General features: G+C 41.7%; 1 protein-coding gene across 3 annotated transcripts in view; it reads left to right on the top strand.

Annotated features, from left to right (window-relative positions):
* gng12b (guanine nucleotide binding protein (G protein), gamma 12b) overlaps nt 1-12,819 on the top strand; it is a 130,794-nt gene that overhangs the window by 27,298 nt on the left and 90,677 nt on the right. Inside the window, exons 1-3 of one of the 3 annotated variants that reach the window (XM_060919715.1) lie at nt 8,291-8,656; nt 9,400-9,499; nt 12,038-12,067. The gene's annotated coding sequence lies outside the window, so the exon portion shown is untranslated. Of the gene's footprint in view, nt 1-8,290; nt 8,657-9,399; nt 9,500-12,037; nt 12,068-12,819 lie in introns of those variants that run through there. The other 2 variants (XM_060919713.1, XM_060919714.1) reach the window with 2 other exon arrangements.

Genomic DNA, 12,819 nt, shown 5'->3' with positions numbered 1-12,819 from the left:
CTGATGGTGGACTCATGAACATTTAACATTAGCCAATGTAAGCGAGGCCTTCAGTTGCTTAGAAGTTACCCTGGGGTCCTTTGTGACCTAGCCGACTATTACACGCCTTGCTCTTGGAGTGATCTTTGTTGGTCGACCACTCCTGGGGAGGGTAACAATGGTCTTGGATTTCTTCCGTTTGTACACAATCTGTCTGACTGTGGATTGGTGGAGTCCAAACTCTTTAGAGATGGTTTTGTAACCTTTTCCAGCCTGATGAGCATCAACAACGCTTTTTCTGGGGTCCTCAGAAATCTCCTTTGTTTGTACCATGATACATTTCTACAAACGTGTTGTGAAGATCAGACTTTGATAGATCCCCGTTCTTTAAATAAAACAGGGTGCCCACTCACACCTGACTGTCATCCCATTGACTGAAAACCACTAACTCTAATTTCACCTTCAAATTAACTGCTTATCCTCGAGGTTCACATACTTTTGCCACTCACAGATAGAATCAATAGAATAGAATGCCTTTTGTCACTATACACATGTACAATGAGATTAAAGCATCTCCAATAACAGTGCAAACAGCGTGTAGAGAGAGAGGAGAAGGGAAAAAAAGGGGGTGTGTAAGGGGGTAAGGTGCACAGTCCTGAGGTGTATGTGCTGTGTTACACATTATGGAGTGAGGTATTGCTCATTGCACATTATAAAGTATTGCACATTATAAATTATTGCACAAGAGAGTCACATTATAAAATAAAATATTACACATTATGAAGTATTGCAAGGTAAGGTAAGGTGCACAGACTTGGTGTATGTGCTGTGTGTTAGGTGCACAGTCCTGAGGTGAATGTGTTGCGTTTCACATTATGGAGTGAGGTATTGCACATTATAAAAGTATTGCACAGAGAGAGTCACCTTATAAAGTACTGCACACTATAAATTATTGCACGAAGAGAGTCACATAGTAAAATAAATAGACTATAAAGTCAGAGTATATCCAAGTTCAGGGCGGTTATGGCTTTTGGAAAGAAGCTGTTTTTGAATCGATTTGTCCTTGTCCTGATGCACCTGTAGCACCTCCCTGAGGGCAATAGGTCGAACAGATCAAAGCCAGGGTGGGAGTTGTCCTTGATAATGTTCTTAGCTCTGCTAAGGCAGCGGGAGGTGTAAATGTCTATCAGGGAGGGGAGAGGGCAGCCAATGATCATCTGTGCTGCCTTAACTACCCTCTGGAGCCTCTCCCTGTCTACAGCAGTGCAGCTGCCGTACCATACTGTAATACAGTACGTCAGCAGGCTCTCGATGGATGAGCGGTAGGAGGTCAGCAGCAGGTTGGCGTTTAGGTTGTACTTCCTGAGGACTCTCAGGAAGTGTAGCCGCTGCTGAGCCTTCTTAATGACTGCTGTAATGTTTACTGACCAGGAGATGTCGGCGGAGATGAGGACGCCGAGAAACCGGAAGGTGTGGACCCTCTCCACATACTTGTTGTTGATGTAGAGGGGGGCTAGGTCGGTGCTGTGCTTCCTGAAGTCAACAATGAGCTCTTTGGTTTTCTTGGTGTTCAGAGCGAGGTTATTTTCTGAACACCAGGTGCCAACTTCAGGACCTCCTCTCTGTAGGCTGCCTCGTCTCCCTTTGAGATGAGTCCGACCACTGTGGTGTCGTCAGCAAACTTGACGATAAGGTGGTTGTTGTGGGTCGGACTACATGTCGTGGGTGTAGAGGCAGTACAGGAAGGGGCTCAGCACACAGCCCTGAGGAGAGCCGGTGCTCAACGTGCGGGTGGAGGAGAAGTGGGGGCCAAGTCTCACAGTCTGGGGCCGGTTGGTAAGAAAGTCCTTTATCCAGGCACATATGAGGGGGGGGGAGGCCAAGAGTGTCCAGTTTACTGATTATTGTGTTGAAAGCAGAACTGTAATCCACGAAGAGTATGCGGACGTAGCTCTGCTGCTGCTCCAGGTGGTTCAGTACAGAGTGTAGAGCTACGGCGATGGCGTCCTCTGTGGATCTGTTCGCGCGATATGCGAACTGGTAGGGGTCGATGTCTGTCTGGGGGGAGGTGGTCCTTGATGTGCTGAAGAACTAGTCTCTCGAAGCACTTCTTCATGATTACCAGAGTGAGGGCCACAGGACGGTAATCATTCAGGCTGGTGACGGGAGACTTCCTCGGCACCGGGATTATTGTAGCTGATTTTAGGCAGGGCGGGATGACTGCCTGAGCCAGGGAGAGGTTAAAGATCCTGGTGAAGGTAGGGGCAAGCTGGTGGGCACACGCTCTGAGCACCTTACCAGGTACTCCATCTGGGCCGGCAGCTTTCTTGGGGTTCACTGCCAGGAGCACCCGCCTGACATCATGCTCCTGTACAGTGAATGGGGTGATGTACGAACTGTGTGGTGGTGGGGGCAGGGCTGGAGCGGATGAGTGCTGCTGAGATGTTTCAAAGCGAGCAAAGAAGCAATTTAGCTCCTCTGCCAGCGGCGCACTCCAGTCTCCTGTTGACACATCACAGTCTCTGAAGTTCGTGATGTCTTGTATGCCCCGCCACACCTCCTGTATGTTGTTGCTGGACAGGTGGGACTCTATACGCAGCCTATGGTCCGCCTTGGCTTTTTTAATTTCTCTTTTTAGATCAGCTCGAGTGGCACTGTACAGAGCTCTGTCACCTGACCTGAAGGCAGCGTCGCGAGCCCTGAGGAATGAGCGGACCTGGCTAGTCATCCAGGGTTTCTGGTTTGGGAAAACCCGGATGTTTTTATCCACCGTCACATTTCCAATACAGAACTTGATAAAGATGTGTAATATTGGATCATTTTCCTCAATAAATAAATGACCAAGTATAATATTTTTGTCTCATTTGTTTAACTGGGTTCTCTTTATCTACTTTTAAGACTTGTGTGAAAATCTGATGATGTTTTAGGTCATATTTATGCAGAAATATAGAAAATTCTAAAGGGTTCACAAACTTTCAAGCACCACCGTAGTTCTATATTCTGTAATGATTAAATGTTTCATAAATTAATGCTTTTGTAATATCTACATTTTGTCTAGTTTGTGATTCCTTTGTGAATAATTTATTTAGTCTGCCTGCTGCTTAAATTAGCTCAGGATCGAACCAGGGACCCTGGAGCTACGAGGTGACGAAGCACCTCAGTCTGTTTCACAAGCTGTTGAAAATTACGCCTCTTTGATTTTTATCCTTTTGGTTCGAAATGGCCGTTATCATCTGTATTCCCCCTAGCCACTGGGTATAAATGGGTCATGTGCAGTCTTAGTAGGTAAATGCATCTGAAAATTGTATCCTGTCCCTCTGGGCAGTGTCTGAGTGCTCTGTGCCATGGGGAGTGTCTCCGGAGTGAGCTGGAGTGTGTGAAGGAGGATGTTTTTCAGAAGACAGGTCCCAGTGACCCTACAGTAGTTCCTCTGTGATTTATATCGTACAGAGTCAGGAATGAAGTCGATTTATATGGTATAGAATCGGAGCAGTATTGGTATTACATGACTGTTAGTTTTACATTTGTATTGCCATGTTAAATGAGGTGCTTTGGTGTCGTCATACATGCATGATTTATCACCAAAGATTTGGTGTGATACTGGTATTCTTGCTTGAGTGTTTTAAGGTCAAACCTCATTTTGCTGTCTCACTCAGTGTTAATAAGCATCAGTCACAAGAGATACATCTGTTAGGGACAGGCAGCATAACAAAGTACGTATGGAATCAATTTTGTGCCAAAATGTTCATACAATATTTTTGAAATATCAAACAAAAACGACAAATCAAAATACTAAAAAAAAAAAAAAAAGTCAATTTTTTTAGACTGGCAAACAAATTATTCGTGTAATCGTGCAAAATATCAGTCTATTACTCTTCAGAAACCTTTTATTTTTGTTCTGCGTCTTTCTCAGTTTTGTTTGACGTAATTTATTTTGGTTACGATTCCAGCTTTCTCGTTTGCGCTCCCTGACTTTTTGCTTGCAGTTTTGGCACAAACTTCACGTGTGGGTGGGCTGTCCAGGAATGCATTTCCATTGGCTAACTTGTTTGACTGACGGCTACGCTCAGCGATTTCCCCCGGAGGCTGTTGCGGTCATTTCCTACTCGGATTCTGGCGGACTGTTTGACGAGTGGCCGATCCATTGACGGTAAACAAGGATCGAGTGGACTTCAGTGGCGACTATGATATTGAATTAATTCAACAAAGTGTAAGTGCGGGACAAATGTGTTGTATGTGTTGCAGTAGTACACATTATGCAGGTGTTTCGTGGCAAGTCAAATTTTAGCCCATGTTTAGATTAGACCGTATCAGCGGATCATCAGATTAACGTTTTTAAAACGATTAGTGTGCACACAGCAACACCAATACACAATTTGCGTGCACACAGCAACACCAGTACACGGATACGCTCGGCTCCGCAGGCATCCTGCACTCCAAATCACTCCGCCCTGAACAGCGAGTGCCCTCTGGAGGGTGCGCACTCCGGCCTTGCGCAGCTCACAGAGCGCGCGAGTGAAGTGCACAAGCAATGATTCGGGACTGAGCCGCTGTGTGTGTGATCCCAGCGCATATCACTTATTACTTGCAAGTGGAAGGATGGCAAGCCTAAAGACAATCATAACTACACAATGGGCAGTATTTGCATTAGTATTTGCAGTATTTTCATACTTTTATACTCTTTAATGAAAGGTGATACAAGGCGGAAGTCCGCGCCGTTTTTCAGCAGTCGCGTCACATGACCAACGCCAGCGAATCAGGAAGGTGGATGTCACAGTGATGTTGTCCAATGAGACACCAGCTAGAGCTCAGCACAGCGTATCCGCGTATCTCAATGTTTACACAGCACCGGAGCTGACACGATCTGGATTGAATACGTGGACGCTGGCGGATTCCCGTTTCCAGGTGGTTTAATGTAAACGGACAGTGCATCCGTGAAGAAAACGAGACAGATACGGTCTAATGTAAACTTGGCCTTAGACTTAGCTCCACTACCCAATATAATAGCTGCCTTGCTAACGTTAAACACACCTGCATAATGTGTACTACTGCAACACATACAACACATTTGTCCCGTACTTACACTTTGTTGAATTAATTCAATATCATAGTCGCCACTGAAGTCCACTTGATCCTTGTTTACCGTCAATGGATCGGCCACCCGTCAAACAGTCCGCCAAAATCCGAGTAGGAAGTGGCCGCAGCAGTCTCCGGGGGAATGGCTGAGCGTAGCTGTCAGTCAAACGCAAGTTAGCCAATAGGAATGCATTCCTGGACAGCCCACCCACACATGAAGTTTGTGCCAAAACTGTAAGCAAAAAGTCAGGGAGCGCAAACGAGAAAGCTGGAATCGCAACCAAAATAAATTACGTCAAACAAAACTGAGAAAGATGCAGAACAAAAATAAAAGGTTTCTGAAGAGTAATAGACTGATATTTTGCACGATTACACGAATAATTTGTTTGCCAGTCTAAAAAAAATTGACTTTTTTTGTATTTTGATTTGTCGTTTTTGTTTGATATTTCAAAAGTATTGTATGAACATTTTGGCACAAAATTGATTCCATACGTACCTGCCGTACTATTAGAGAAACATATTATGACACAATTTTTGCCAATGCCTATATCATTTTGTCTTACTGACAAGTCCTGATTTCAGTACATTTATTTTCTTTCAGAAGGTAACACAAAACAGTGCTTATGTTACATGACCTGCTTACCAACCCCTCTGAGTTACTGACAGCCTTTAAAAAAAAAGTTTATCTTTTTTCTATAACAAAAATTCATTAGAACTACTTAAAAATAGTATTGTCTTTCGAAATGTGTGTCGCATAGTTGTTTGGTTTATATCTTACGTGCTTGGCATCAAACTTGGCTTCATTGACAGAAAATCAACGCAACATTGCCCAGAGTCACCAGTGATCTCTGCTATTTCCTTCCAAGCTTTATTTTTCTTTGTATTGTCCCTAGTGTATGACAGGCTAAGATGAAATGGTTGTAAGGGTTTCTTGTCTTTTTTTTTTATGTCAAAGAGTACACGGGAGATAAATGTATTTCAGGTAGAAACTAAAGTTGTGCGTGGGCACTGCTGAAACATCAGACTACACATGACATAGGGATGGTCTGAGGAATCATTCAAGCCAATCGTTTGGATTTGTCAGTTTATTATATCATATGTAATTTGCATAATTTGCAAATATTGCCTGTTGTAATATCGCTCTGTCCCTTGCTGCTGTCTTTTGCTCGTGTGAATGTGGGCCTCACAAAATATTATAGCGGGCCTTAGGAAATGTATTTTTTTTTGTAGAAGCGGGTGGTTGTTAAAAAAAACAACACGATTGCACTACTTAATGTTTCACATCCATTTTACATTTATGGAATTTGACAGATGCCCTTATCCAAAGCGACTTGCGTAAGTGCTTTGAAGTCTCTATTAATAAATAGATCCTGATACCAGTTCACTAGGTCACGGACTAAGAGTGCTATCTGTCTTAAAAAAAAAAAAAAAAACTCTGTTGGGGAGGTTATGTAGTATGAAAAGCAAACAGACAAGTCGTTTGTTTTTTTTAATGAAAGTGCTAATTTAAGTACTGTTGAAATAAACAATGTTTTGGTATTTGAAAACAAAGCAAAAAATGTTAAATAAAAATACCCAGTGTCCATGTATGTTTGAAATCAAAATATCACGTATTACATGTGTTATTCTTTTGATATAAGATCGCCTTTTATTATCCCACAAGGCGAGATTTACATCGTTCCAGCAGCAAAATGTATATAAAGAGAAAAAGATAAGGCAGTGAAGGAGTAGTGCAAAAGTACTAAGTATACAAAAAAGGATGTATATAAAAGAAATAAACTACAAATTTAGAGATAAAAAATTAACATATTTGCATAAATTAACAGGTTTGCAGATATACAGTTAACATAAGTGTATTATAAAGGTGGAATTGCACGTGTAAGTACAGGTAGTCGTCGACTTACGACCTATGCGACTTACGGCCGATCAACTTTACGTCTGTCTGGTTATGACTGGCAAGTGTTTCCCAGCTGAGCGTACGACAGTTTCCGCCCCAGCTCCCGGCAGCGCCTCTCGCCGCGTACAACAGTTTCCGCCCCAGCTCCAGGCACATGCGCAGTCTCTCTCACGCTCCCTCGCGCACTCCGTCATACAGTTTCCGCCCCAGCTTCTGGTTTATGAAATGAGCAAATGCTCCCGCCAGCCCGAGCGCTGCAGCAGCTGATGATGACGTAGACGACCCACAGCCAAGCACCAGTGATGCCAGCGGTCACTAAATTTTGTATTTTGGTATATTTCAAACTAAAATGTTTTCTATTTTTCATACCTGTATTTTGTATTTTTTGTTTTGCACATATTAAACGAATTGTACTGTACGCAGTGTTTGACTTAGTGCCATTCCACCATTGGATGTATTCTTTGGCATAAAATACAATATATTTTGACAACATATATAAATGGTATCACTAGATAGAGAAATCTTTTAGCTTCAAAATGATATATCAAACATAATTTTTTGACAACGACAAGTATATTAATTTTGCGACCAAAGTCACCTACCCTTTTAATTTCCGCGCGTGATGTCATCGGCAGGTTCCCCTTCTTGTGTACCACGTGACGTGGCACATATTATCAGCAATGGCGGATAGAACGCGATAAAAATAATACCAATAAATCTAGCTAATACCAATAAATCTAGCTAACTGAAAGATTAACTCAATTTTTCGCAATTTTTTTGGCCCCCATATACGAGGAGAAATGACTGTCTCACTTTGGGGGTTTCCTGGTCTAAAAATAGACCGACACGTGGTACACAAGAAGGGGAACCTGCCGATGATGATGCCGATGACATCACGTTTCACTACCGCGCGGAAATTAAAAGGGTAGGTGACTTTGGTCGCAAAATTAATATACTTGTCGTTGTCAAAAAATTATGTTTGATATATCATTTTGAAGCTAAAAGATTTCTCTGTCTAGTCATGTTGTCATAAAATATATTGTATTTTATGCCAAAGAATACATCCAATGGTGGAATGGCACTTTAAACCAAATAATGAGCCAAGGTAATGAAATAAGAAAATGTTGATAAAATAAGACTTTAAGATGATTACAATATCATTACACATCACAATATACTTAACGTTCATTTAACATAGGCCGACTTACGACCAGATCGGTTTACGACCGGTCAGTCCTAACCAAACACAGTCGTAAGTCAACGACTACCTGTATTGCACAGGTAGTACTGCACAAGTAAGTCGGTATATTGCACAAGAGCCATTTTAACCATGTGTAGCTAGCAGTTCGCTGTAAAGTACTGATGCTGATAGTCAGTGCACACAGTATACGTTCAGAGGGGTTTCTATGGATGTAGAAGTGATGTGGACAGTATTGTTGATTATTGTGAGGAGTGTCTGATGCTGTGCTTGGTGAGGTGCCGGTTGGACAGTCTCTCAGCAGTAGGGAGGAGCTGCTGTATCTCTCCTTAACACACCACAGATGGAGGAGCCGGTCACTGAAGGAGCTGCCCAGTGCTGCTACTGTCTCCTGCAGTGGATGGGAGGTGTTCGCCATTAAGGATAACAACTTGGCCAACGTCCTCCTCTCCCCCAGTACGTCCACGGAGTCCAGTGCACAGCCCAGGACAGATCCTGGCTTCCGAGTGAGCCTGTTAAGTTTTTTCCTCTCTGCTGTTGTGATACTGCTTCCCCAACAGACAACTCCATGGAATATGGCTGATGCCACCACAGAGTCATAAAAAGAGTTCAGAAGTGGACCCTGAACTCCAATGGCCCTGAGACTCCTCAGCAGGTGGAGTCTGCTCTGGCCTTTCTTGTACAGGGCGTGTGTGTGTGTGTGTGATCAGAATATCTTCATTTTGGCTCATTCTCACGAAGGGTTACCAAAAGATCTAGGGGAAACTATCTCTGTCTGTCTGTCTGTCTGTCTGTCTGTCTGTCTTTTCTTTCTTTCTTTCGTTCGTTCTCTCTCTCTCTCTCTCTCTCTCTCTCTCTCTCTCTCTCTCTATTGCATTCATATTTTTTGGCCCCAGATTTGTGCACTTTCTCCTAATAGCATAATTTCAAAATTGTGGCCATACTGCAAGGCTTTCAGTGTCGTGTCATTGTCAAGTCTCTGCTGTTGCTAATAATAATAATAATAAGGCATGGGAATAGACTTGAACCACATCAATATGACTACAAGGTTGCACAAGGACCAGTCATCTTTGTACCGTATAAAACAGTGAGTAAATGGTCAGAAGAGATTCATTAGTATTTGACTCCCCTCAGTTTTCCAGCAATTAAGCGTATTATCAGGAGGGTTAAAGCCTCATTAGAGAAGCCACAAGAGAGTGTATAAGTGGTAATTATTATTTATACTTTAATTTCTCCTCATTTCCCACAGGCACTGTCAGAGTTCAGTGTGTCTGAATCTCAGGAGAATCATTTACAGGACAGCTGTTGGAGTTCTCCAGCTCAACGTAAGCCCGTATCACACCTCTCAGGTTTGTATTTTGTCCAACTTTTTTTCTTTCTTCTAACTCCACGTTTACTGAAATGGAGAATAAGGGTAGGCAATATGATATGCTGTAATCATCATGAGAATTTACACTGTGATTCACTTTTCTGTGACTGTTGTGAGCATAGTCAGTACTTCAGCAGCACTGACCACCAGAATTGACACTTCTTCTGGTTTTCGGCCAAAAAGAGCAAAACTATCCAAAATTCTGCCAAAAGTATTTCCATCTTTTAAGACTAAATTCAATAAGGTATCAAAATAGCACTTCTGCATGTCAGTTGAAAAGCCTGCATTTCAAAGCCTCTTTACATTACAGGCATTTAGCAGACGCTCTTATCCAGAGTGACGTACAACATACCCAGAGCAGTTAGGGGTTAGCTGTGTTGCTCAAGGGCACCTCAGCCATTCCTGCTGGTCCAAGGAATCGAACTGGCAACCTTTTGTTCCCAAAGCTGCTTCTCTAACTATTAGGCCATGGTTTCTCTCTTCGATGAAATAATGTGAAAACTCTCCAATCAGGAATAAGGAGGTTGGCAAAGTTTCTCTTTTAGATGAAACCTGTGAATAACAACGCAGACGTACTGCGGAGTGGCCAGAATAGACTATTGTCCACATGCCCACCTATTGATATCTGGTTAATTAGGTGTCTTGTTTAGCAGTGCGTTGCAGAGCAGTAATGTCCTCAAACGCACAACATCCATGGAAGGAATGGGTCTCTTAGCAACTGTGAAAACACAGCAGGTAATAAATAAAATCAACATCTACACCATACAGCGGACATTACGGTCTACATGTTGGCATAACTGGATCAGACCCGATGTGTATTCGGTCGCACAAGAGGACTTTTTGTGAAGAGATCACACTATACAATTCTTGCCGTCTCTACTACACCCTTTAATTGATTGTAGGTCTTTGTTGCATTTTAATATGGAGGCGGTGCTGACATACATGCCTTCTCCCTCTGATTTTGCACAGAGATAATGCAGCCTTTTGTTTTGTGTAAATGTGTCATGCACAGGAAGGCCTCGGCACACTCACCCTTATCTCTCGTCACATCCGTGTTGTGAAAACTGCAAGTGTGCTAACTGCGCGTTCGGTGTTGGAACACTTTCTCTGCTGCTAGTAGCTAGTTACACTACTAGTTCTTTGTCTGTTCTTACTTTTAGATTTTGGTTACTTTAGATTTAGTGACTGTTTTGTAAAATAAAGTCTGATATAGTGTTGGTGTGGGAGAAGTACAGGAGTGCACTGAGGTGTAGTGTTTGGACTTTGCCTGTTTATGATGGGTCTCTCTCTCTCTCTCTCTCTCTCATATTCACTCTCACACGCCCACATGCACACTTGCACTCAGCTCTTGCTAATTCATCTGTCAGCTGGAATCCTACAGCTGTTAACACTTACATGTTTAATTTTTAATTTAAAATTAATTTATAATTAAATTTATAATTTTTGAATTTAATTCTTTACCAAGACATTTATTTAAATATTGTGCCTATGAATTTCAAGCTTCAAGCTACATTACAATTATTAGTCCTCTGGTATCCCATACGGTTCCCTCCTAAAGTATTGGAATGGTAAGGCCAATTCCTTTTTTTTTTTTTTTTTTTCTAAACTCCTTATTCCTGATTGGAGATTTTTTCCCATGATGCATAGTTCCGGTTGCAAATTTTTGGTTTCCAGTTGTAGTATTCAAATCGAATTATCTGTGGTAAGCCTAGTGTATACAGTGGTGTGTGTGTGTGTGTGTGTGTATGGGTCTGTCTCAGAAACTGGGTAGTGTGGGGGTACCCTACTAAATATACTCAGTCAATAAACTATACGGTTTTGAATGGTGATGTTGGTTTTAATTTGAAATAAAATGATGAAAGAAATAACATAAAACTAAATCTTTGATGTGAATACTCTATTCAGAATTTGGCAAAAATTCTGCAAATTTGTGGAAAAATGGCGGCTTGATCTGGGACATGATAAATGGTTGACTACGTCGCATTCCCTTAAAAAGGTTGTAGTCCACTGAAAAGTCTACAGTTATCACTAATTGTATTTTAAGTTGTAACTTTATACATCTAAGGATTGGTGCGCTCACAGAATAATCATAACCGTAATAAAACATCATGCAAAATATTTTATCACCGTTGTAACTCTATTTTCCGCAAACCAATACGATCGTGTGTTTTGATCTAAACGGAAAGCCTCAGGGTCGAGGTCACTACCTCACCAAAAGTAGTAACTTAAAATCACTACACCATATAAACATTTAGTTATAAATCTGCGATTTTGTTTTTTAAAACGAAAGCTGAAAGTTAGGTATAGAATATGTTTCTTACAGAATATGTTATGATGGTAGCTGGTCTTGTATGAATTTCTGAGCTATAACATGAGTTGTGGTCTATTTTTTACTGTAGCGTGTTATTTGTGTGCGGGGAAGGACACACATTAACATTTTGCATGTGTAGAATGGAATTTTCCACTCCAACAGTTAGAAGTTGATCGTGCTTCCATTTGTGGTCTTTCTGTTACGCAGGTGATCTGTTCGGACGTTATCACTGAAACGGTGAGTTTTGACAGTTTTATTTTGTTTTAGTCTTGCAGTATAAGGCAATAGAATGTTTCTTTTTCACCTTACTTTCATATTTCGTAGTGTTTGCATATTTTTGGCCAATATTTTTCAACCATGGTCAATTTAGATTGAACTTTTGATAGAATCTACGGCCAGTCATTTTGCCCCTCCCCTGCCTCGCGCTCCGTCCGGTGCGGTAGTGATGTCCCGTTGCTCGTGCGCCGCAGCAGAGACCCGCGCGACCTTCAGCCGGTACAGTCGCTGTTCTTTTAACACCGCCGTTATTCTCATCTTTCCGGTGTGTTCTTGATTTTTCCATTGTGTCCTGTTTCGCCATATCAAATACCCAAAATGTATCATGTTATTCATATTTAAGTGAATAATCAATTCAGTCATCATAACTTGGCATTTTTTAACCCAAGCAATCAAAAAGAGGAAATTTATTTAATATTTTCACTCATCTGTGAAGGAGGGGCTTTAACATGGTAGCCGCGGGGTCTTAAAAGTCTTAAATTTAATATTCCAAAATTAAGGCCTTAAAAAGTCTTAAATTACTTTGCCCAAGTCTTAATTTTTTAAACAAAGGTCTTAAATTTACTCATACTGTTGTACAATGTGAAAACGTGGGTTTTGCGTAACATCAGTGAATTTCTTGGAGTATGTGCAAAGAAAGAAACAATATTGATACATTTTCGCACCGGCGCAATCATCGGAGTCCGTGGTGGAGAGGAGACTCCGCGAATCGC

The sequence above is a fragment of the Neoarius graeffei genome, chromosome 4, assembly GCF_027579695.1.
Source record: "Neoarius graeffei isolate fNeoGra1 chromosome 4, fNeoGra1.pri, whole genome shotgun sequence".
NCBI classification, from domain to species: Eukaryota; Metazoa; Chordata; class Actinopteri; order Siluriformes; family Ariidae; genus Neoarius; species Neoarius graeffei.
Note: the sequence above shows the minus strand (reverse complement) of the source record. Positions and strands in the feature narration are given on the sequence as shown.